Source organism: Dasypus novemcinctus, chromosome 8 (assembly GCF_030445035.2).
Source record: "Dasypus novemcinctus isolate mDasNov1 chromosome 8, mDasNov1.1.hap2, whole genome shotgun sequence".
Taxonomy (NCBI): domain Eukaryota; kingdom Metazoa; phylum Chordata; class Mammalia; order Cingulata; family Dasypodidae; genus Dasypus; species Dasypus novemcinctus.
In genome coordinates this window covers 41,154,688-41,177,683 of record NC_080680.1, presented here as the reverse complement: position 1 = coordinate 41,177,683, position 22,996 = coordinate 41,154,688, and the positions used below count along the sequence as shown (strand labels likewise).

The 22,996-nt window shown below is 42.4% G+C and overlaps 1 protein-coding gene across 4 annotated transcripts in view; it reads left to right on the top strand.

Moving 5' to 3' along the window:
• The first annotated feature begins 1,340 nt into the window (after window positions 1–1,340).
• Window positions 1,341–22,996, top strand: part of PIP5K1B (phosphatidylinositol-4-phosphate 5-kinase type 1 beta) — a 301,860-nt gene continuing 280,204 nt past the window's right edge. Inside the window, exon 1 of one of the 4 annotated variants that reach the window (XM_058301709.2) lies at window positions 1,341–1,902. The gene's annotated coding sequence lies outside the window, so the exon portion shown is untranslated. The remainder of the gene's footprint in view (window positions 1,903–22,996) is intronic. The other 3 variants (XM_058301710.1, XM_058301707.1, XM_058301706.2) reach the window with 3 other exon arrangements.

Sequence of the window (22,996 nt, the reverse complement as noted above, 5' to 3'; positions counted from 1 at the left end):
TCCTCTTTCCTCCACCACTCCTTCTATTGACCCCATTTTCATTCTTGAACTAAGTTAACATAGGTTTTCTGTCATTTATTGTGCAGGAATTGGGAGTCAAGGAATCTATGATCTGGTCTTTGGGTCACTTAATATCTTTGTATCTTAGTATTCTCATCTACAAGAGTCTGTACCACCAGGATAAAACCAGGAGCAAGTCACACAAGGTTCTAAATAAGAGAAGACCTAAAACTCCAAGGAATTACCAGACATGTCTGGAAGAAGTGGGCTGGGAAAGCAGCCCAAGGATAATAGATATTTGTATTATCAAGAAATCACTGAGTTTCATTCCAGGCTGAAACAGTAGCAAAGGCTCAGAAGGGGGGTGGGAGTGGTGGGAGTTACAAAGAGGTTTCAAAACTGAAAAGAGGTGTTCATTTGCAGAGAACTGGGGGAGTATCCTTTCAAACTGAAATTCATTTTGGCTCGTTTAGCCAGAGAGCTCTAAGGGTAAGGACCATGAAACGTTGGTCCTCCAAGAGCAGAAGGTATCCCATGTTTTCCATCAGCGTTCATTTTTTAAAAGAGGAGAGAACGGACTTCCTTCAATTCAGCGGGGAAGATCCGCTAACTTTTGGTTACGATAGTTAAATTTAGCTGTAGCCTCCCTGACAGCATTTTTCCAAAGGAGTCGTTTAGGTGTACCCTCTCTCCCCTGCAGCTTCCACTGAAATCAAAGGACATTCCAAGTGCCCCCATCGATTCAGCGCCTCCAGTGGGAATCGGCCCCCAACCCCATCACAGCCCATTCGTGCTGGATGCCCTGCCAGTCTTCTCTCTCCCGGGACCCCCTCCCCGACCTATCCCTACCTGTTGGGTAGATCTTGCTTCCTGGGAGCACCTCTGTCTTGGAAGGGGAGAAACCTTGGAATCCTGACCCTGTTCCTACCTGGTGGAGAGCGGGGTCGTCTGTGCTCAAGTGCGAGCTTCGCCCCGGAGCCCAGCGGGCGGGCTACCAGGCTTGCCGAGTTCTGTGGCTTGAAGAAAGGGTAAGCCCTATGCCAAACGCAACCCTGCTCAGCGGCTTCAGCACTTTGAGAACCTCCAGGGAGCCCTTGGCTAGCCCTGGAGCTTTGGAGGAACCTGCCAATTCCAGAGGCTCCTGGGTCCCGGGCCCACCCTACCCCCTTCTCTCCGTCCTGGGCACGCGATAGCAGGACAGAGCATCGTGTCCCCACGCACCGACTCCGGCGCCCAGTTCAATTGCCTCCGAGGTTCCCGCCGCCGCTGCTGCAAACCCGTCTGGCTTCCCTGCAGGGCGTGCGGGGATGGAGCAGGGGGGTGGAGAGAAAAGGGGAAGAGCCTGGGCGGCTGGCGGGCGGGGCCTGCAGCCGTCGCGAGCCGCGGCGGCCGCCACACCACCAGCCTTTTCTGCGCCTGGCTCCGAGTCTGGCGCGCAGTGTGCTGGGACCCTCGCCCGAGCCCCGGGGTCGCAGCTGCTCCTCGGCCCCGGGACCCCGAACGCCCCGAGGCGAGGCCGAGCCCGGCTGTGGAGCCGCTCCGAGCTGCGTGGGCTTTGGCGGCGGCTCACTACTCAGGCTGGCCGGTGGACTGGCGGGGAAGGAAGGGGAAAGCGGGGACACACACTCTCACCGCGGCGCGCGCGCATTGCACACTCACACCCGCGCGCACCCGCCGAGGCGCGTCCGGGGGGAGTTTGGCCCGCGGCTGGGGCCCGGCACCTGCACGCTTCCGCGCTGCGCTCCTGCCCTGCGGGGCAGTCCCCCTGTCCCCGCCGTCCTATCTGCCCCCCGCCTGCACAGCTCTCCCTTCGCCGGGGGGAAGCAGCAACATCCCACTAACTTGCAGACTGTGGCGCAACTGGTCTTGACAGCAGAGACGCCCAAATGCTGCCCGGGTAAGGTAAGTTTCCTGCGCGTCTCCGGCACCTCCTCCCTAGACCCTCCTAGGGGCTCTGGGCTGAGGACTCCGGGTTTCTGATGACTCCTGGCGGCCTCTCTACTCTCCCCCATTGCTTGCCCGCGGTGGACTGGGGGTAGGCGCAGGGGCAAGCGTGGCCACCGGAGCGGGACCTTCGTTTCATGGGGGCCACGACTGCGCGCTCCCCGCGAGCACCCAGTCGCTCGTCACCCGGTTCCCCGGACCGCAGTGACGCTAGGGGATCACTCTGGGTTCTCTTAGGCGGAGCCCCTTCCCCTTTCAGCGGAACCAGCTGTTTGGCTGCCGAGGGAGAGGTCTCGCCACCACCCTCCCCCAGCACTCAACAGCGGCGAACTTGTCAGGCGCCCCTGGGATCTCAACGGGGCCTTGCGCGCGTCAGTGTTCTGGTCATTTCTGGTGCGGGAGCCGGACTAAACAGGTGCGGTATGGTTCCCGACCTAAATTCAGCACAGACTTGTGCTTTTCCCCTGCCTTTACACCCCCCCCCCCCCCCCCCCGCCCCTAGCTCCGTCAACGTGACGCTTCAACATCTGAGGTCGCAGGGTGGGAGTGTGGGGGTCAAAAGCGAGGAAGAAGGGAGAATTCCCGGGTTTTATTTGCGAAGCTGGTGCAAGGAGTCGCTAAAAACAGAAGACAAATGTCTGCTTATCTCTTATCTATGCAGATGAGCATGTTGTCATTGCTAACCCCCCGCCCCCACCCCCACCACCGCGCGGGCTTCAGCTTGCTCGTCTCAGGTGCCCAGCTTGGTTGGATAGAAACCAGTTTGAGAGAAGTGGTTTGGATAAACTGATCATTCTTTCACCTAATCTGAAATCAGGCTCCAGAACAAGGAAGTGCTAGGTACTTTGATGCTTTAAAGGCAATGTTGCAGGCCAGACTTAACACCCCCCAACCACTCTGACATTCTCAGCCTCCCAGAGGCCCTAGCTCTAAGGTAAAGACCCTTGAGGGACCGCTTCAGGTGGGCTCATCCAGTGCAGGGAAGAAGCTGCCCAGTACTCCTGCTTTTAGGTTTGGGGAGCCCCTGTTGTCCATTTGCTGAAGAGCATCCGCTCAGAGACTTCTCTCTTGTCCTGAGGACAGACTGAAGTGTTCTGCAGTTTTTGGAGTGGAGAGAAGCGAACGGGTTGGTTTCATTAGACTCTAATGTGATTAAGTAGATAGTTGTTCATGGACGCTTTTGTCAGAGTATTTTCTAGCTGAAAGGAGTCTCTGGAAAAAAACCTTTCCCAGCCAAATCCAAATTAGTAGAGAAGATGGAGTAAACATCATGTATGATCTCTAAGCTAAGGGAATTGGTGTGTTCTGTGTAAAATAGTGTGAGTGGAGACTTATAAGGGCTGATGAAAAGCTGGTAAGTCTGATGTCTTGTTTAAGAAAAAAAAAAACCATAAAACTCTAAATGTTGAAAAATCACTTTACATTTTTATCCAAATCAAGGTTAGAGGGATGTAATAATAATAACTAACATTTGCCGCCATAATTCGCAATACATAAATGCTTTTCAGTGTTCTCTTATTTAATTCTGACCATTTCTGAGAGCAGAGATTATTAACCACATATTTCACACGATGAACATGAAACGCACAGTCCAGTGACTTATCAAGGTAACAAGTGACTGGAGTTAGTCACAGCCACATTCTCTGTCATAACCCAGTGCTGGTTCTGTGCTTGTATAATGCTTTCAAAATGGTCAGAATGCTTCTGCATTTCTTGTGGATTGCAGTCTCATGGTGAATTACTGTTCCCATTTTACAGGTGAGGAAACTGAGGTTCACACTAGAGGTGGAAGATCTCCATGGTATCATGTCTAATTTGTTGAAGTTTACAGGACTAGAATTCAGATCTCCATTGCTTTGCATATTATGTCATTGTCCATTTATGATAGCTCCGAGGGCGTGTTGTGGATACTGTAATACTCTGGGGACTGTTCAGTGTGCTGGCTGGTGACCTGGGTTCCAGTTCTGGCACTACCTTTGGCTGTGTGACCATCACTGAGCTACTTGATGGTCAATTTTCAAGTAAACCTTGAATATTACACAGTCAACTCTTACCTTTTTTTTTTTTAGCTTCTGGTTTGCCTGTAGTAAGTGTTCAATAAATAGCTGTTGAATGTATGAAATCACTCACAAGGAAAACACATGCTGTAAAACATAGAAAGTATCTCACAGTGTGAATTTCAAGCATTCCGCTAACACATAAGATAATTTACCTTTATGAAGTGTGCCTTCTGTAAGCCAGCAAGTACAGTAGTCCACTGCTATCCTTCCTGAATGTGTCATGTAAAGAATTTCCTTTCTCCATATACACAGTAGATTCATGTCATCATGTCATGAATTTTTGTGCCCTGCCCTTCAAGTGTTAGTAATGTGTAGCTGGGTAAAAGGTACACGCTAGAAATTGACTTGTGCTATTTTATGACAGTATATCTTGGGATGGAAAAACCAACCACTCTTGTTTTCTTTTTTATGAGGTACTGAGTAAATTTTAGCAGATGATAATACTGGCTGTGGTTGCACAGGGAGAACCTAATTAACAAAACCAACCTAGTTTCTGTTCTCTTTAGGAATGCCTCTTCTCTTTCCACCCTTCCTTCCTATATGTAGAAAAGTAGTACTTTCATTTTCAGAAGGATGCTGATAAATAATTACATGGGTTTGAAAATACTACTAAAAGATTCAGCCATTTATATTGGGTTTTGAGGTCTATTTCTTTCTTATAAAGAATTCAGATATTAACTAGTTCAGACACTCACGTCTTTTATGGGTGAGAAAACTGAGCCTTAGAGAAGTGAATGGATTTGATCACAGTCACACAGGTGGTTAGTGTGAGAGCCAGGGCTAACATGGAACTCTTAAGAAGGTTCCATGCCAAGGTTATGCCAGGGTGCCTATGGTGAAGGTGCAATTTTTGACTTTTAAAATTCATAGAGGTTTACAGAAGTCTTCTGGTTTACTAGTAATTACTATAGATGTGGCACATTTTAAATTATTTTTGTCCAAACGGATACCATTAAGGAGAAAACATTTGCCTATTTTCATCCATTCACTATGGTTCTTGTGATTCATATATATCCCTAGACTCAGAAATAATATTTCGCTAACCAGTTCTTGGAGGGAGGCAACTGTTTGAATAGAAGCAAACATGCTGGTTTTCCAGGCTTTTCTTCCTGGTAAATAAAGCCAGAAGCCAAAGGTGGCCCTGTCACACAGCTGGTAAAATTGTAACGATATATACATTTAATTTGCATTTGCATTTTGCATGTAGTTCTGTTAAATGGTGAACCAGAACATTTAATATCCTAGAAAAATATTTTCCCCCTATGGCTGAAGCCTTCCTTAGAGTTACTCTGTGAAATATCAAGTTCTAAATGTAAGTTTGTTGAAGAAATATGTGCATTACCAGGAGTTGGAAGGAGTCCTTTCTTTTTTTTTTTTGAAGTAGCTCAGTTAGAAGTGTACACTATGTAGCTCAGCTCTTCATTTTTGGACTTATCTATGGAGCAGGATGTGTTACTTTCTTCTGAATACCAGGAAAGTCGGGGAGGGGGAAGGGAAGTAAGGTAGCTTTTTATTGTATTTAGTAATTTTCTTCTTTCAAATAAACTTTATATAGCCTGTTGATGAGATTTTTGAAGTGCTAAGTCGTAAACAATTTGCTGCCACTGATGAAGGGTTTCATTCAGTCAGCTTCCTTTCACTATAAAAGATTAGGCCAGGAAAAACAGGCTTGATTTTTGTATGTTCTAGTCTCAATTGCATCAACTTCCGTAGATCTTCATCAGAGGCATTTAAAGGAGATAATGAAACAGGAGAACACACAAGTCCTATCCAAATTAGTTATCTTGGGGAAGTTTTAAATATAGGTAGTGATGGGAGCATAGTTACATGTTCAGTCAGGAGCAGTGCCTTGGTGTTATGATTCTGAGTTAAAACAAGTGCCCTTGAATGGGCAACCACATGGTGTGTTCCTTTCTGTGGCAAGTCTTCTTTGTTGTTTATGGAGCTGAATAAACGATGGGTATGCAGTATGTTCTTGGGAGTATACATAATGGGTGAGCAGTAAGTTCTTGAGATTTGTTTTCTGCAACATTTTTAGAAAATCAATTGTGTAATGGAAAGCATTGAAAGTTTAGTATTGTTCCCACTTAAAAGATGGGTGTGTGGGGAAGGAGGAAGGGCACTGTACACCCAAGGGGTATAATTACCTTGAATTGGAACTAAAGTTTGGAAACAAGACTATAGAAAGTTCATTAGTTTTGTAAGGAAAAGGTGATATTTAAGCCTTTGCCATCCAGTCCTGCTGAGCAAGAGATTTTGGGAGGAGATAAAGTTATAGCCAGCTATAAAAATGAGTGTCTTTAGGGGAGTGGGTGTAACTCAGTGGTTGAGTGCCTGCTTCCCATGTATGAGATCCTGAGTTCAATCCCTGGTACCTCCTAAAAAAAAAAAGAGTATCTTTGCTGCATAGACTGACACAAGAAATGCAGTAGATTCAAGATATTAAGTAATAGATTTTAAAAAATTTAATAGTCATTTTTTCTTCCTTTTTTTTCTTAACTGTGCTCACCATCATGATCTCTGGGTATATTACATTTGACAATAAAATAAGAAAAAAGCAACAATAACAATTTAAATTAAGTAATACTGTGACCTCCTTGGGGGAGTAGTAAGCACGTAGTAGGGGTTTAGCAAATATTTGTCAATGGATAATGTTAGACATCATATTTAATATATCTTTGTATTCTTGGACCTTATCATTATGCCTACAGGTGGTGGGGATTTATTAAATGTGTATTGAATGATTTGTGCACTCAAATGAATATCACTCTTCAAAGCCTTGGGATGTTTCCTAACTGTTCTGATGATTCTATTACTTTCAAACCATTTTAGTTTATCAGGCAGGCTGACAGACACCAGTTTCAATAATTGATAATAATTATCATACCACCATACCACCAACCTTTTAAAAATCACATTGCCTAGGAATAATGTTTGGTTATTTCTCTCCTTAACAAAATATATTAATATGAAATGTGTTGTTCTGTTTTTCTTTAAAACTATCAGATAAGCATATTTTTAATGCATCCAGCATTGCATAATGGCAAGTTTGGCTAGGAGTGCGCAGGACAAGAATGGACTTTAAGTTTCCTTAAGTTAATTTGCTTAAATGTCAGCTTCCATATAGATTTTCTTCACTTGTCACAATGACTGTACCTTTACTTATTTTACTTGGTTTCCATCACCAAACTCACACTCAACCCAACATTATAAGCACTTTGTGGGCAGAGGCCATAGTTCTCTCCTTTAGCACTATTTTTCTGTGTTTGGCACATAACAGGTACCTAGTAAATATTTAAATGAGTGAATGACTAAATCCCATCCATCCTTGCAAGATGAAAATGGACCACCCCTGAAGTTACTCAAGCTGAACGGGCTGGCTCTGAAAGAGCTGTTACCTGGCAGCTGTGGCAGCTCCGTTGGAGTGACCGGCTAGACCTCCGGGGGAGGAAACCGTGCTCGTTTAGACGAATACAGCCTGGCATGATTATGAAGTAGTGTCTCTATTAAAGAATTATTATTGCCTTACATTTACTTAAAAAGGAATGGTAGAGAATGGTTGAGTAGAAATTATCAAGCACAAAACAAAACATTCTGAAATTGTGACTATGGGGTCTAAAGGTATACCTAAATCATACATATATAAATTCTGACTAAGAAACCTTGGTGATAACACACAGGGCGAAGCCTCATGTAAAAGCTTCCCAGCGCCAGCTGATTTTTTCCCAGCCTCAGCCGCAGCTGGTTTTTCTGTATTAGATATGTCAAAAGAACCACAGGCCAGTTGTTCTCAAAGTGTGGTCGCCAGGCCAGCTGTATGAGTATCACATGGGAACGTGTTAGAAATGCAGATTCTTATACTCCTTCCCCAGATCAATTGTTTCAGAAACTCCGGGGATGAACAGACCTCCAGGTGATTCTGATGGCTGCTCCCCATTGCCAGTAAAGTATAAACCTCCTGAAAGGTTCATTATTTCTGGGTGAATCCTGGGGTGTTTAAGAGGGTACCATCTGCCTGCCCCTTCAGAAATGCCAGGAGAGAAGTGAAAAAATCTCCCTCTCCATTCTTTCCTTTTCTCAGAGCCATGTGGGTCACAGGAGAGCAAGTTCTTAAGACTGGATTGGGTCCCTAGGACTTTATATAGTACAAAAGAAGCTTACCCTGCCAGGTGGCAAGTACTCCCAAGCCTGGGAGATGGGCCAGTGTGTATGGGTGATGAGGGGTAAAGCATTAGCTCCATACTTGTGTCTGGGTTTTGCTTCAACAAGAAACCAGGTTTAGGCTTGATGTCAAGAGCTAGTTGTTATCTAGGAAGAGCGGTTTTCTGCCAATTCTGCAGAATCTTTCAAGTCAGTTCAATATACTGGATCTTGTTGGAGCCCTTGCCCAGGACAGAACCAGGTGCTATGGGGTATACAACGAAGTCTAAACATGGATCTGGCTGTCAAGTGCCTATTCCAGGCACTTCTCGAGTGCTGGTACATTTCATCTTCCCCACACTCCTGCAAAGTGGGCTTGTAGCATCCTTGCTGACAGAGGGCACGGGAACCCAGTCAGGTTAATAACTTGCTCAGGAGCACAGAGCCCAAACGTGATGGAGCTAAGGTTCCAACTCTGGCTTTTCTGCTTTTAAAGCCCATACTTTCCCCTCTGCTTCATGCTGTTTCACCTCAAAATGTTGTTTTGGAACAAGAGTTAAAAGAAAAAAAAAAAGTGAATCTAAAATTTAATATCTCCAACCTAGGCCTCTCCCTGAGCTCCAGATTGCGTAATTGACATTTGTACTTCGATATCTCAAAGGCACCTCAAATCCTGCATTTCCAAAATGAGACCAATGACCTTTTCTATCCAAAGCTGCTGCTCTGGCAGAGTTCCACTAGCACAAGGCAGAAACTTCTGCACCATCCTTGACCACTTTTTTTTACCCACCACATCTAATCCATCACTGATATCTATTGATTTTCTCCCCCATCCACCTGCTTCTCATCATTCCTACTGATTTTATCCTAGCCCAACTGCTCATCTCTCCTGGATTGTATAGCCTGACTGTTCCCCCGAGCCACCTCTGGTCTTCTCCTAAGTCATTGTCTATACTGCAGCCATAGTGATTGAGATGGCCTTAAACTCTGCTCGAACTTTACTTTTTGCACCCAGCCAGTCTTCTCAAGGAAGCAGACAAATTATGGCCTCTGGGGCTCTCCAGGCTGAGTGACCTTTTGAATTCTTGCACAGCCTCTGAGGACGTGTTCCTGCAAACAGTGTTCCCCTCTGATGCTTTTGCTCTCCTGGAGTGTGGTCAGGTTCATGGTCTTAACTACAGTGGCACGGGATGAAAACTTTAGTGTGGTTCTAGAGACCTGGCCAACCCCACCGTAGATGCCAACTTCTGAAAGTGCTCTGGGAATCCTTGAGTGTGATCACTCATTCTCACAAGGAGCCAAAGCCTGTGCTACCAGCTGCACTTGGTTATATTGTGTATCTTTTTCTTTTTTCTTTTCTATTTTGAATAACTTCCAAATTTAAAGGATAGTTACATAAATAATACAAACCTCGTATGAGAACCCCAACATACCCAATGTCCCCAAAGACGGTGGCATTCTGTGGCTGGCTGCTAGTGGTCCTTGGGGTTCCATGACTTATTCTCTCCTTTCTCTTCTGGGTTCTCTTTACTTTCAGCTTCTGGCTGTTCCCTGTGGCTTCCTCTCTCATGTCCAATTTCCTTTGTTTTATACTTTAGCCATATTGGATGAAGACCCACCCTTCTTCAGTTTCAGCACACCTTAATTAATAATTCTCCAAAGGTCCTATTTACAAATGGGTTCACACCCACAGGAGGAGGGGTTGGGACCAGAACAGACCTTTTGTGGGAGGTATGAGTTATGATTCAATCCCCAACACCCAGATCCACCAATTTTAATATTTTGCCACTTTTGCCATATCCATCCATCCATCCATCCATCCATCCATCCATCCATCCATCCATCCATCCATCTGTGTATCAGTCCATTTCCTGAACCCTTGAAAATATAGATTGTGTTCCTTGAACACAGAAAACTGACATGGATATTTCTTTCTTTTTTTTTTAAGATTTATTTATTTCTCTCCCCTTTCCCCCTCCCCCAGTCATCTGCTCTCCATGTCCATTCACTGTGTGTTCTTCTGTGTCTGCTTGTATTCTTGTTAATGGCACTGGGAATCTGTGTCTCTTTTTGTTGTGTCATCTTGCTGCATCAGCTCTCTGTGTGTACGGTGGTACTCCTGGGCAGGCTGCACTTTTTTCACACAGGGCGACTCTCCTTGCGGGGGCACACTTCTTATGCATGGGGTTCCCCTCTGCTGGGGACACCCCTGCATGGCATGGCATAGCACTCCTTGTGTGCATCAGCACTGCGCATGGGCCAGCTCGCCACACAGGTCAGGAGGCCCTGGGTTTGAAACCTGGACCTCCTATGTGGTAGGTGGATGCTCTATCAGTTGAGCCAAATCCGCTTCCCAAGGATATTTCTTAAGAACAAGGATATTCATTTATGTAATCACCTAAGTGCAGTTATCAAGTTCAAGAAATTTAACATTTGTATAAAGCTTTCAGTCTATATTCTAGTTTTTTCATATGTCCCAATAGTGTCCCTTTGAGTCTTCTCCTCCCTTATGAGATCCTGTCCAGGATCATGTATTGCATTTAATTGTCATTTTTTTAATGTTGTTCTTTCATTTTTTGTTGTTTTTAGTTGTGGGAATATATATATATAACAAACTTTCCCATCTCAACCACATTCAAACATAATAATGGGTTTAATCACATTCACAATATAGTGATACCATCAACACCCTCTATTACTAAAACTTGCCCATCTCCCAAAACAGAAACCCTATGCCCATTTTGCATTAACACTCCATTCCCACTGGCCCCTGCCCTCTGCCCCTGACTTTCTGTACTCTATAATTTCTATCTCTATAAGTTTGCATATCCTCCAATATTTTCTTCATAGTTACCATGGGGCTTAAATTTAACATCTTAAATCTACAACAATCAGATTTTAATAGTTCAATGGTATACATAAATTATGTTCCTATATTCCTCCATTCCACCACCTTTATGTAGTTATAGTCACAAGATACATTTTTATATATTAAGAGTCCAGAATCACTGATTTATCATTACAGTTGTGCATTTGCTTTTTAGTTCCTGTAGGAAGTAAAAAGTGGAGTTATAAACCAAAAAATACCCCAGTATTGGCATTTATATTTACCCATTTTGTTACTCTTACTGGAGATCTTTATTTCTTCATGCAGCTTCAGTCTATTGTCTGTTTTGTCTATAGTCTATTGTCTGTTGTGTGTTTAAACCTGTTGTTTAAACCTATTGTCTGTGTCCTCTCCTTTAAACCTGAAGAGTTCTCTTTAGCATCTCTTGTAGCTTCAGTCTAGTGGTGATGAACTCCCTCAGCTTTTGTTTATCTGGAAATATCTTAATCTCTCCCTCATTTTGGAAAGATAATTTTGCTGGATATAGAATTCTTGACTGACAGTTTTTTGCTTTCAGTACTTTAAATATGTTATCCTCTTGCCTTCTGGCCCCATAGTTTCCAATGAAAAGTTGAAACTTAATCTTATTGCCATGTTGCTTTTGTCTTGCAGCTTTCAGAGTTCTTTTTCTCTTTGGCATTTGACAGTTTTATTGTAATATGCCACAGTGTGGGACTATTTGGGTTTATCCTGTTTGGAGTTCATTGAGCATCTTGGATATGTATATTCATATATATTTTTTTAAGGTTGGGAAGTTTCCAGCCATTATTTCTTTGTATTTTCTCTTTTCACCTTTCTCTCTTTTTTCTCTTTCTGGGATTCCCACAGAGTGTGTTTTGGTATACTTGGTGGTATCCCACAATTCCTCAGGCTTGTTTACTTTTTTTCATTCTTTATACTCCTCAGAACGGATGATTTCAATTGTCTTATCTTCAGTTTCACTGATTCTTTCTTCTCTGAGCTCCAATCTTCTATTGAACCCCTTTTGAGAATTTTAAATTTCTGTTACTATGGTCTTCAGCTCTGTTTGGTGCCCTTTTATACTTTTAATCTCTCTATATGTATTCTTTCTGTATTTATCTATCATTTTCCTGCTTTCCTTAGTTCTTTGTCTTTATTTTCCTTTAGCTCTTTAGGCATATTTAGGACAGTTTTTTAAAAGCCTTTGTCTGGAATGTCCCAGGTCTGTTCCTCGTCATTGATGGTTTAAAATACTTTAATCTTCTCCTTTGCCTGGGACAGTGCTTCCTGTTTCTTTGTATGTTTTGTAATCTTTTGTGGAAACCTGAACATTTTTATATTTTTATGGCTTATCACTGGAATTTAGGCTCTGGGGCATCTTTTCCTTAAGTTTTTATCTAGCTAGTGTTATAACAGAGTTTTCCTTGAATGCCAGGAGTTAACAACAAGAAGGAAAAAAAGTTATTTTCCAGTCTTTTCAGATTGACCTGTACAAGTATGCTCCTTCAGAACTTATTCATATAGTGGATTTGAAGAAGAGTTCAAGCCAAAGCAGAGGGGCTGCCCTTATCCTTTCTGTGCATGTGTCTTGTCTTGTATATGTGTGTGAAGCCCTGGAAATTCCCATTTACACATTCTAAATGATCCCTCTTCTTTAGAAAGCAGTTGCCTCACAGTCCTAGGCATCACTGTATGTCCTACAACCTGCAATCCCTTGCCCAGGCAGCATGACCTGAACACTGTGGGAAAGCTCTCTAGACTGCCATCTACATGGTGGGCAAGTTCTGGGATGATGAGTCTCTTAGGCTCCCCTTACAAATTGGGCCACAGAGGCATACTTCCAGTATGAGCACAAGGGTTACTTTGCTCCCGCTAGAAAAAGGATTAAGGATCTGCACTGGGAGAGTGGTTGGATTCACCCCAAGCCATTGAGGGGTCAGAAAGGGGCCAGCCAGGGTAACACAAGATCCTATGGCTTTTAAGTAGCCTTTTCCTTTTATCAGCACTTGCCCTGTTACTGTAATCCTTTAACTGTTCTCTGGAGTTTGAGAAGGATGTTTTTGCCAGTTCTTGCTGGTTGTTCCAGCTTCTGTTGGGAGATGGAGCCCTGAAGCATCTCACTCCTGCCACCTTGATTGGGGGAGGCTCTGCGTTGGGTTTTAGTGTGTTCCCAACATCACATTTGTGGCTACCAGCTGTAATTAAAACCTAACTCTATTCTGAAAGGTGTTTATCTCTGACCCTTGATTGTGGCTTATCATGGCAGCTTTGGGGAGAAGGCCCTGGGTTGCTTTGCATAACTGACAGTATGGATAAAGAAGAGTAGCTTTAAATCCATTCTCTATCCTTTCTTATAATAGAAACCAGTTGAAATAGGTGGAGGAGAACTCCCTGAACTCGGTTGGGAAATGGAATACATGAATCTGCCCAACTCTTCAATGGCCTCCGATTATGCCTGGAGTAAAGACCCAGATCTTGAAATGGTTTCTGGGGCCCTGCACAGTCTGGGTCCTGCCTTTGGCTCCAGTCTCTTCACCAACCCCTCACTGCCATCTTTACCCCTTTCCACTCACCTTTGTGCCTTCTGGCCATCCTGAGCACCTAACAGTTCCTTGACTCACCATGCACCTCATGTGTTGTTCTTCACACTTGCTACTTCTGCTTTAGGCTACAGCTCTAGGGTTACTTGGAAGGAGGCAACCTGCATCCAAGAAGTGGTCAATATTGTGATTACTCGACTCATTCTGACTCCTCTACTAGACCTTAAGAAGCAGGATGGTAAAATTCACATGGGTAAGCTTCTTGGCCCATTGCATCAGCACAGTGCTGGCACATAGAAAATTGTGTTGAATAAATAGGAAATGAATGCTAGTATGTCTGTGTTAAAATTTTTTTTTTTTTGCAAATTCCCATTGAGGAAAGGAAAATGTCTAAAGATCATGAAGAAGCCACATCAAGTGCTAATGGACTGTCTTCACCACCACCTAATCCTACCACTGTCATCATCAGCATTTCTAATGAGGTAGCTGTAGTTGTCCTCCCCAAGAAGGCTACCCAAAAGTCATCATGTAAAGTATTTCTGGAAGGATATCCAAGATACTGGTATCCTTGTTTGCTTCTAGGGAGGTGAACTAGGAGGCTGGAGGGATAAAGATGGGAAGGATGCTTTTCATCATTGTTCTGGTTTGCTAAGCTGCCAAAAGCAGATACCATAAAATGTGTTGGCTTCAACTGTGGGAATTTATTAGTTTATAAGTTTACCGTTTTGAAACTGTGAAAATGTTCAAATGAAGGCATCATGAAAATGCTGCTTTCTTCCTGAAGACTGGCTACCGGCGATCCTGGACTCCTCTGTCACATGGTTAAGAACTTGGCAGCATCTACTAGTCTTTCTCTTCTCTTCCGGGTTTTGTTGCTTTCTGCTTCTTGCTTCTCTGCCCCTCTCTCTTTCTTTTCCCTGAACTTCATTCTCTTATAAAGGACACTAGTAAGAGGATTAAGATCTACCCTGAATGAAGTGAGTCACATCTTAACTTAAGATCCTGCTCACCAAAAGATCCTACTTACAATGGGTTCACACCCACTGGAATGGATTAACTTAAAGAATATAGTTTTCTGGAGTACATACAGCTTCAAACCATTATGCTTCACCCCCCAGACTCTAAAAAGAAATGTTTGTTCTATATGCAAATCATTCATTCCATCACAATATCCCAAAAGCCTTACATCTTTTCAGTAAGAATACTAAGTACAAAGTCTCATCAAAATAGGTTATAGCTGTGGTCTGTCCTGGGGCGAATTTCCCTCCTGCTGTGGAACTCTGAAACTTAGAGAATAAGTTAACTGCTTTCAATATACAGAGGAGAGATATTTGTAGGATAAAACATTTCATTTCCATAGGGAGAAATTAGAAGGAAAAAACATTAGAAGGGGTCGCATGTCCCAGACAATTCCGAAACCCTGCAGGGCATACCCTGTTAGATTTCAAGATGAAAGTCATCTCCAGAATCAAGTCTTGTCCTCCAGGCTTGATTCAGTGGCAGCCCCACTCTTTTCAAGGACTTGCACAGTGGCTATACTGTCCCCAAACAGTGGGTGAAGGCTCCATCATCTTTAAGCATTGGGTGCCAGCCAGACTCTAGGAATAACCCCCCTCAAGTATCAAGGCGACGGCCAGCCTAGCAGTAATCCCCCAGGCATCTAAGAAACCTAGGGTGGTAAAACTCTTCCTGAATACTGAGGCAGAAGGCCTACCCTCTCTAAGCTCTGGGTCATACTCACCTTTTTCACATACAGGTGTGAGTCCATTCTCTTGGATTGTGGAGATGTCTTCAGTCCAGACCTTAGCTTCCATGGTTCTGCCTTTGGAGTCATTTTTTCCTCAATCGGTCCCTTTTATTCCAGAATGGCAGTGGTTCTGTTCATACAGATCTTGCAAAAAACTTGTTGGTTTCATATGTAACACACAGGAATCCAAGTCATAAGACAAAAGAACTTTCCCCAAGACCTTTCTGAATTTACAGTCTGATTTGCACTGACACGGCTGACTGGTTCCATATTCAGTTAAATGCTCACATGGAGCACTATTCTCTGGGGACTCACTTTCCAGAAGCTCAGAATTTTCCAAACCACCAGTTTCTGGCTTCTTGGTGTCCAGGAGTTCAGTTGTCAGCTTATCCCTTTCCTCTTGCAGTTTACTATAAGCTGCAAGGAGAAACCAGGCAGCACTTTCCATCATTTTCAAATTCTGCCTTTTATCTGATATCAGGACTCAATTTTTCCAAATTCTCTGCCACTTTAAAACAAGGGTCACTTTTCTTCCAGTTTGCAATGACATATTCATCATTTTTGCCTAATGCCTCATTGGAAATAACTTTAGTGTTCATATTTCTACCCCTAGTCTCTTCAAAGCAATCTATACCTTTTCTATCAAGCACCTTATGATTAATTCTTCCCAACTCTACTCAGCCAATTACAAAGGTTGTTTTTTGTTTTTGTTTTTTGCACTTTTTCAGTATTTTCAATAGCAGCATCTGGTACCAAAACCTGCTCTAGTTTGCTAAGCTTCTCAAAGCAAATACCATAAAATGGGTTGGCTTTTAACAGTGGGGTTTTATTAGTTTACAGTTTAGAACCTGAGAAAAATGTCCAAATCAAAGAATTATCGGGTGATGCTTTCTCCCTGAGAACTGGCTGCCAGTGATCCTCCACTCCTCACATGGCAAGGCATATGGTGGCATCTTCTGTTGTCTCCTTTCTCTTCTGGGTTTTGTTTCCATTTCTCGCTTCCATGGATTTCTCTCTCTTTGTCTAAATTTTATTCTCCTATAAACAACTCCAGTGAGAGGATTAAAACTCACCCTGAATGGGGCAGGTCACATCTGAAGTTAAGACCCTACTTACTGGGGAAACGGACTTGGCCCAGTGGTTAGGGCGTCCGTCTACCACAAAAGGAAGTGCAGCCTGCCCAGGAATGGTGCCGCCCACACTTGACCTGCCGCTGACAACAACAGAAGTGGACAAAGAAACAAGACAACAAGACGCAGCAAAATAGACACAGAGAACAGACAACCGGGGGAGGGGAGGGAATTAAATAAATAAATAAATAAATAAATCTCTAAAAAAAAAAAAAGAAAGACCCTACTCACCAAAAGATCCTACTTACAATGAGTCTACACCCACAGGAATGGATTACCTTAAAGAACCTACTTTTCTGGGGGTTCATACAGCTTCAAACCATCGCAATCATGTAAATTTTATATCTTTTAATTTTAATCCATACATATGGTATGTTTATAAAATTTTGAAAGTTAATTGGGGGAGGTATCAAAAGGGATGTTAAGAGATGGAAATGGCTGGTATTTAGAGAAAAGAAATAAAGGTGCTGAAGAAGGGAGGTTGTCTTGAAAAATGACTTCAAGGGTCCAGTTGTGCCAGTAGGGTCTGATTTCTCTCTGTACATCTGTGGACTATTACAGGGCTTTAACCTAAAAGGGATTCCACACTGTGTAACAATTTAAGGAGGTTTGCCTGATCTCCCCTAGTACAAAATATACTCATTTAATCTAAACATAAAGAGTAATCATAACAGCCAAATTTGTTAAGAGAAAAACAGTATTTGAGGAAGGAATTAATAGGAGTCTAAAGTGTGCCTGTGTTCTAGGGTATTTTTAGTATAAGAAACAGGAATAGAGCACCCTACAGAAACTAGCTTATAGAAATTGGCCTAACCTGTTTGCATTTAATCTTTGCACATGGCTTTTTTAGTTACCCTGTCACACTTGAATTGTCAGTAAAACAGAAGTGCCAACCCTTTATGGCAAAGTCAGTGCCCTCTAAGAAACAAATTTTATGTTGAAACAAAGTACCCACGTAGACATATATATAATTAGTGTAATCAAAACACAAGTTTCATGAAACAATACCTAAGTGTACTTCACGAGATGTACTCTGCATACTTCATGAGCTGTACTCTGTTATTTTCTGATGTGTACCCTCTCCTCCCCACCCTCCCAAATTGGTTTTGCTCCCTCTTAATTGGAGTTGAGACCCGAAGTTTGGAAAACATGAATTTAACCCACCAGCCTCTCTAGTGTTCAAGCTCAGATTAGAGGTGTGAGTTTATTGGGGAGCGAGCTATGACTGCAGAAACCCCTAAATCACCGTTCTCCCCACCAAAGGTCTAATTTCTGTTAGGAAGGCATCATGAAACTTGAAGAGTAGGCATTTGCTAGAACTTGGAGGTGTGGACAGGTGACTCAGAAGACTGCCATGCCTGTAATGCAGGATATGATAAAGTGCATGGACTTTCAACTGGGAGCTGTCCATGTTTTTCATATAATGTTCACCTTAAAATTCGTACCAATTTATTTTATCTAAATACTGTAAGGAAAAAAAAATACCTCACATAAAGATATGCTAAGGTTACAACATATTATATTCTACCTGAAATTCACTGAGACACTAAGCCTGTCCATTTTACTTGGCCGTTCCAGCACAAAATGAAAGGGGCTTTAAACAGGAAACTCTTGACTATCCCAGACCTTTGGACAGGCTGTTTTGTGTCAAGAATAAATTTTCTAATTGCTTGCTCCTTTAAGCACCAAAATTTATCATAGCCAATCTTTGTGTAGAAATTGTCCCTAAAAGTTATTAATCCTTTAAAAGATTCTGTAAAAGATTATACAGCACTAAGTACATTTTTTTACTTTGATGATTGTCCTGCACTTTAAAAAAGTGATAGCTTTAAGCTCTATTCAGGGATGCAAGCCTTTTGGCCCCTGCACCAGATGGCTCCACTTTGCTAATTTAAAAAAAAAAATCTTGTCTGCTTTTTATTGATTTACTTTTGGCCCTACTTCCCTGGCTTTTAGCAGTGATAACCCCTCACCCGTAATTGTTTGTCTTCAGATCTGTAGTGATCCTGGGAACCAGATAACTCCCATATTGGCACAACTGTTTTCCAAGTTAGACCTCTGCTAGCCTTTGAAATTTAAATAAAAAAATAAAAAAAAAAGAAAAGACAAAAAAAGCAGTTTGCGAAGGAAGGTCTTGAGTTTCTATTTGTAGAATAAATGAGCTTTAGTTCTTTTTCATTCATTTAATTCATTCATTGGCCAATAAAGAGTATGCTTCTCTTATGTTTTGTTTCAGACTGTTCAGATAAATAAGGTATTACTTTTTTTTTTTTTTAATTTCTTTCTTTCCCCTTCCCTGCCCCCTCCAGTTGTCTGTGCTCTGTGTCCATTTTCTGTGTGTTTTTCTGTGTGTGCATATATTCTTGTCAGTGGCACCCGGAATCTGTGTTTCTTTTTGTTGTGTCATCTTGCTGCATCAGCTCTCTGTGTGGGTGGCGCCATTCCTGGGCAGGCTGCACTTTTTTCATGCTGGGCAGCTCTACTTATGGGGCGCACTCCTTGCATGTGGAGCTCCCCTATGTGAGGGACACCCTTGTGTGGCATGACACTCCTTGCGTGCATGAGCACTGCGCATGGGCCAGATCATCACACGGGTCAGGAGGCCCTGGGTTTGAACCTGGGACTTCCCATGTGGTAGGCGAGCGCTCTGTCCATTGAGCAAAATCCACGTCCCAAGGTATTACCTTTTATACTGAGATATGCCATGGTTTCTTTTTTCTTTCTTTTAATAAAATATTTAGAATGTAGTTTTCACTTTATGGTCTACAGCATGCTTTCATAGACTTTTTCATTTAACTTAAACATAGTGGTAATGTATGGGGATTTTAGTGACAGTTTCTTTTCAATGCTTTATACCTTTAGAAGTTATACACTACTAAAGGTATTTCTTCTTCTATTGGTGAAATTGCCTAGAAAACTTTCCCAATTTTTCCTGACTTCCAACTTCTATTGGAAAACAAACTCTCATGGCTGCAGTAAAACAACTAAGGTGAATAATGAAAACTTAAACTTATTTTTAAGGAGTTATATAAGCCGGATGCTTCTTAGGCTTATGAATTCATAATATAGAGGAGGGGAAAAAAGCAATGCTTTGGCAAGTTATATTTAAGTAATGCCCTTTTATTGTTTTCCCTCAGACATGTATTTTAGATAGAGCAGTAAAGATTTATAAAAATGAAACAAGTGAGAAATCAGAAAGTCCCTAAACTGAGGATTAAGAGAGAAATATGACTTTTAAGTTTGTTTGTAGCAAACAAAACAGAAATACCCCTTTTAAGATTTGTGTACAGTGGGGCATCATTATTTAGTTTTATAGTTTCTAGAAACTCCTTCCCCTATATGGCAATTTATAATGTAAACATGATAGATCTTTTCGTTTTGAACAAACTTTATATGAGGAATAGTCTTCTGCATCTGTCAAAAGACTTCTGGAAGAACTTTAGAGTTGCATGCATGCCCCTGGCTTTAGAAAAGTTCAGCAGCACTTCTGGACCTTACATTTGCATCTATTTCTCTCTTGTCTGCCCCCTTCCCTGGAGCTTAAGGCCCCCAGGGCAGGGATTTGGTTTGGTTCACTTCTGCATCCCAGCACCTAGACAAGTGCTGGGAGACACTTGTGCTGGGCACAAAGACCCTCCACAGTAAACATTTGTTGAATGAATGAATGATTTTCTTAAGCTATGACTGTCTTTTCTTCATTTCTTTGCTCCACCTTCCTTTTTAAAATTTCAGCAGTTTGGCTTCTAGCCTTACCACTGTTTGGCAGTTCCTTTCCCAGTGAGCGGCCTTGTTCATTTCCACAGCTCAGCCTTGTTTTTATCTTAAGCTTTTTTGGCCTGTAGCATTTCGAACAGTTTAATAACTGCGTACCTCTCTCTCCCTCAGCCACTTATGCACCCCTGTGACCCCAACTGTCTATGAAAGGAATTCTGTTAGGAAATGAAATCTCTACCTGTGGCTGTCACCTTTTTAAAAACTAAATTTGCCTCCCTTCCCAAATTCTAAGTTTCTATCAAAGATACCCTCATTGTTTTTACCTACTTTTGAAATTGTATAGCAGTAGTTTTACTCTCCTCATACCCATGTCTGTGCAGCCACCAAGTGCTGAGTAACTTAAAAAAATAGTCCCCGCAATTCTCACCTCTGTGTCTATTAGCTCCTCTTACCTGGACTATTATAGCAGCCTCCCAAATGGCTTCCAGACCTCCCTGTCTATCTCCTTTGATCAGTTAAAATTCTTGCTGCCAGAGACTATAATCTTTGTCACTGCATGCTCAAATATAAATTAGATGCTTAATTTTGTCTGTAGAATAAAATCTAAATGCCTTGGTTTGGTCCATAGAACTTCCCACAGTCTGGCCCTCATTGCTCATTGTCAACATAGCAGTATAGTGTAGTAGTGAGAACAGCTAGAAGATGGTCACGTGCAAGTGACAAGCTTACATTTTGTTTTTAATTGGCCATGTGGGCTACAATTTGAAAGTGAATTAGAAGGGAAAGAGGCTGACAACAGGGAGGTGAGTTTCAGGAAAGAGAGGGCCTGGGTTGAGGTTGTAAGGGTGGGGAAGACTAAGTGGGTTTGAGGTCTAGGAGGGACAATTTATAGGACTCTGACTGCTTGAATTTTGAGGAAGTACGAGGAGTAGATGATTGTCTGGCTTTTGGTTTGAGTGCCTGGAGACAGCAGGAGGTGATGGTCAATGGAGAGAAATATCAAGACGAGACCACGTGTGTGGTGGTTCCGGCGGAATGGCTGAGATGATGAGTCCGGCTGTGGGCATGTGTTGAGCTGCCTGTGGAACATGGACATGTAGGTACCATGTGGCTGTGAGGAAAGAGGCCGGTGCTGGAGACACTAGCTGTCATCTTATGGGCATTCGCCTCTTGGAAATGATTAAGGCCACGGGAGTGGATGAGACTGAGATGCCTGTGGAACATGAGGTGGAGCATCCAGATGAAACTGTATATGAGTGCAGAAACACGGAGAGACGTTTCGGATGGGACAGAGTTGTGGTCATTGATCTCTGGGGAGTGATTAAAGAGGCTGAGATTAAATGAGATTTCCCTGAAAGGGTTTTCAGAATGAGAAGAGAAGATGGCTGAAAATTCTCATTCCCTGAGCTAAATTTGCAGTTTCATTTCTGTTCTTTTTTCCCTCCCTTTTTCTCTTACTGAACCTTCTGTTATCTGTTCTGTTTAAGGAAATAGCATCAGACTTTCATGCCACCGTATACATCCCTCTGTTCTGGAAGCTTCTCAGACCCCGTCAATATCCACAGTTACTTTACCGGAAGTGATTTTTCAGGCAAACTTTCCCTTAGGCCTTCTTGTTCTCCCAGCAACTTGGGAGCTTTCCCTTGAGGCTCACTTTTTATTTGTTCTCAGTTTATCTCTGCTTGCAGACTCAAGTCCTGAAAGTGGCCACCATGTCTTTCCTGCTTTGTAGTTCCCGCCCAGGCGAACAGATCCGGTGCCTTCTACAAGTTAGTCACTCATACTACTTTTCATGGATTATTTTTATTCTCCTTTAGAAGGAGGAAGTTTAAAAAAATGGACAACTCAAAATTAACTGATATACTGTGGACTAAATCGAAAGTGCCTGCCTAAAATGTGTCCGTCCCCATCTCAATCAGAAGCAGAGTGGATATCACCATCCCCAAATCCTTAAGATTGAGGATTGAACAAACAAAAGGAGGGAATGCAACTATGGACTTAAGTGGACTTATTAATATAGCAATGGAAGAACTTGTGTCATTGATATAAAGGCAGTGGCCACCAGAGGTTCTGAGGGGAGGAAGAGGGAAGAATAAATGGAACAGGGGCCTTTGGGGCACATTGGAATTGTTCTGCGTGGCATTGCAATGATGGATACAGGCTATTATACATTTTGTCAAAACCTATAAAGTTATGTAGTTCAAAGCATACACCATAATATAAACTATAGACCATGGTTAGTAGCAGTGCTTCAATATATGTTATCACATATTGATTGTACCACACTAATGAAAGATGTTGTTAATGGGGGAAAGTGTGGGAAGGGGAGAGGATGGGGTTTGTGAGAAATCCCTGTATTTTTGATATAACATTTATGTAATTTAAAGCTTCTTTAAAATGAAAATAAAATAAGTATAAAATTTAAAAAGTGAAAAAATTGTGTTTGTAGCTAGAATGTCCCATTTCTCACTAAAAAAATGAAATCAAATTGGCAAAAAGGGTTACAAAACAGGTGCAGAATCTTTGCTTGTTGTTTCTCATTCTCACTACTTTAAAATTTCAGAGGCAGAAAATATATCCTTTGGCAGCTCTCCTCTACTTACTGTAGTTAAATAAGAGTAGAGTTTATCTCCTGCTTTCATTGAGTTAAACTTGCTGTGTTTTTAAAAGACATTTTGCATACATTTTCAGATTATATCTGAACACAGTGTGAGCTCTAGTCTAAAAAAGTGGGAATTGAAACTTAATCTTACTCTTCTGTTGACATTTTGGTGACCTCTGTCAAATGGTTTAACCTCTCTTGTGTTTTCCCCCCACCCCCCTTTTTTTCCATTTGTGTAATGAGAATCTATACACTGGCTCCCAGGCCAATT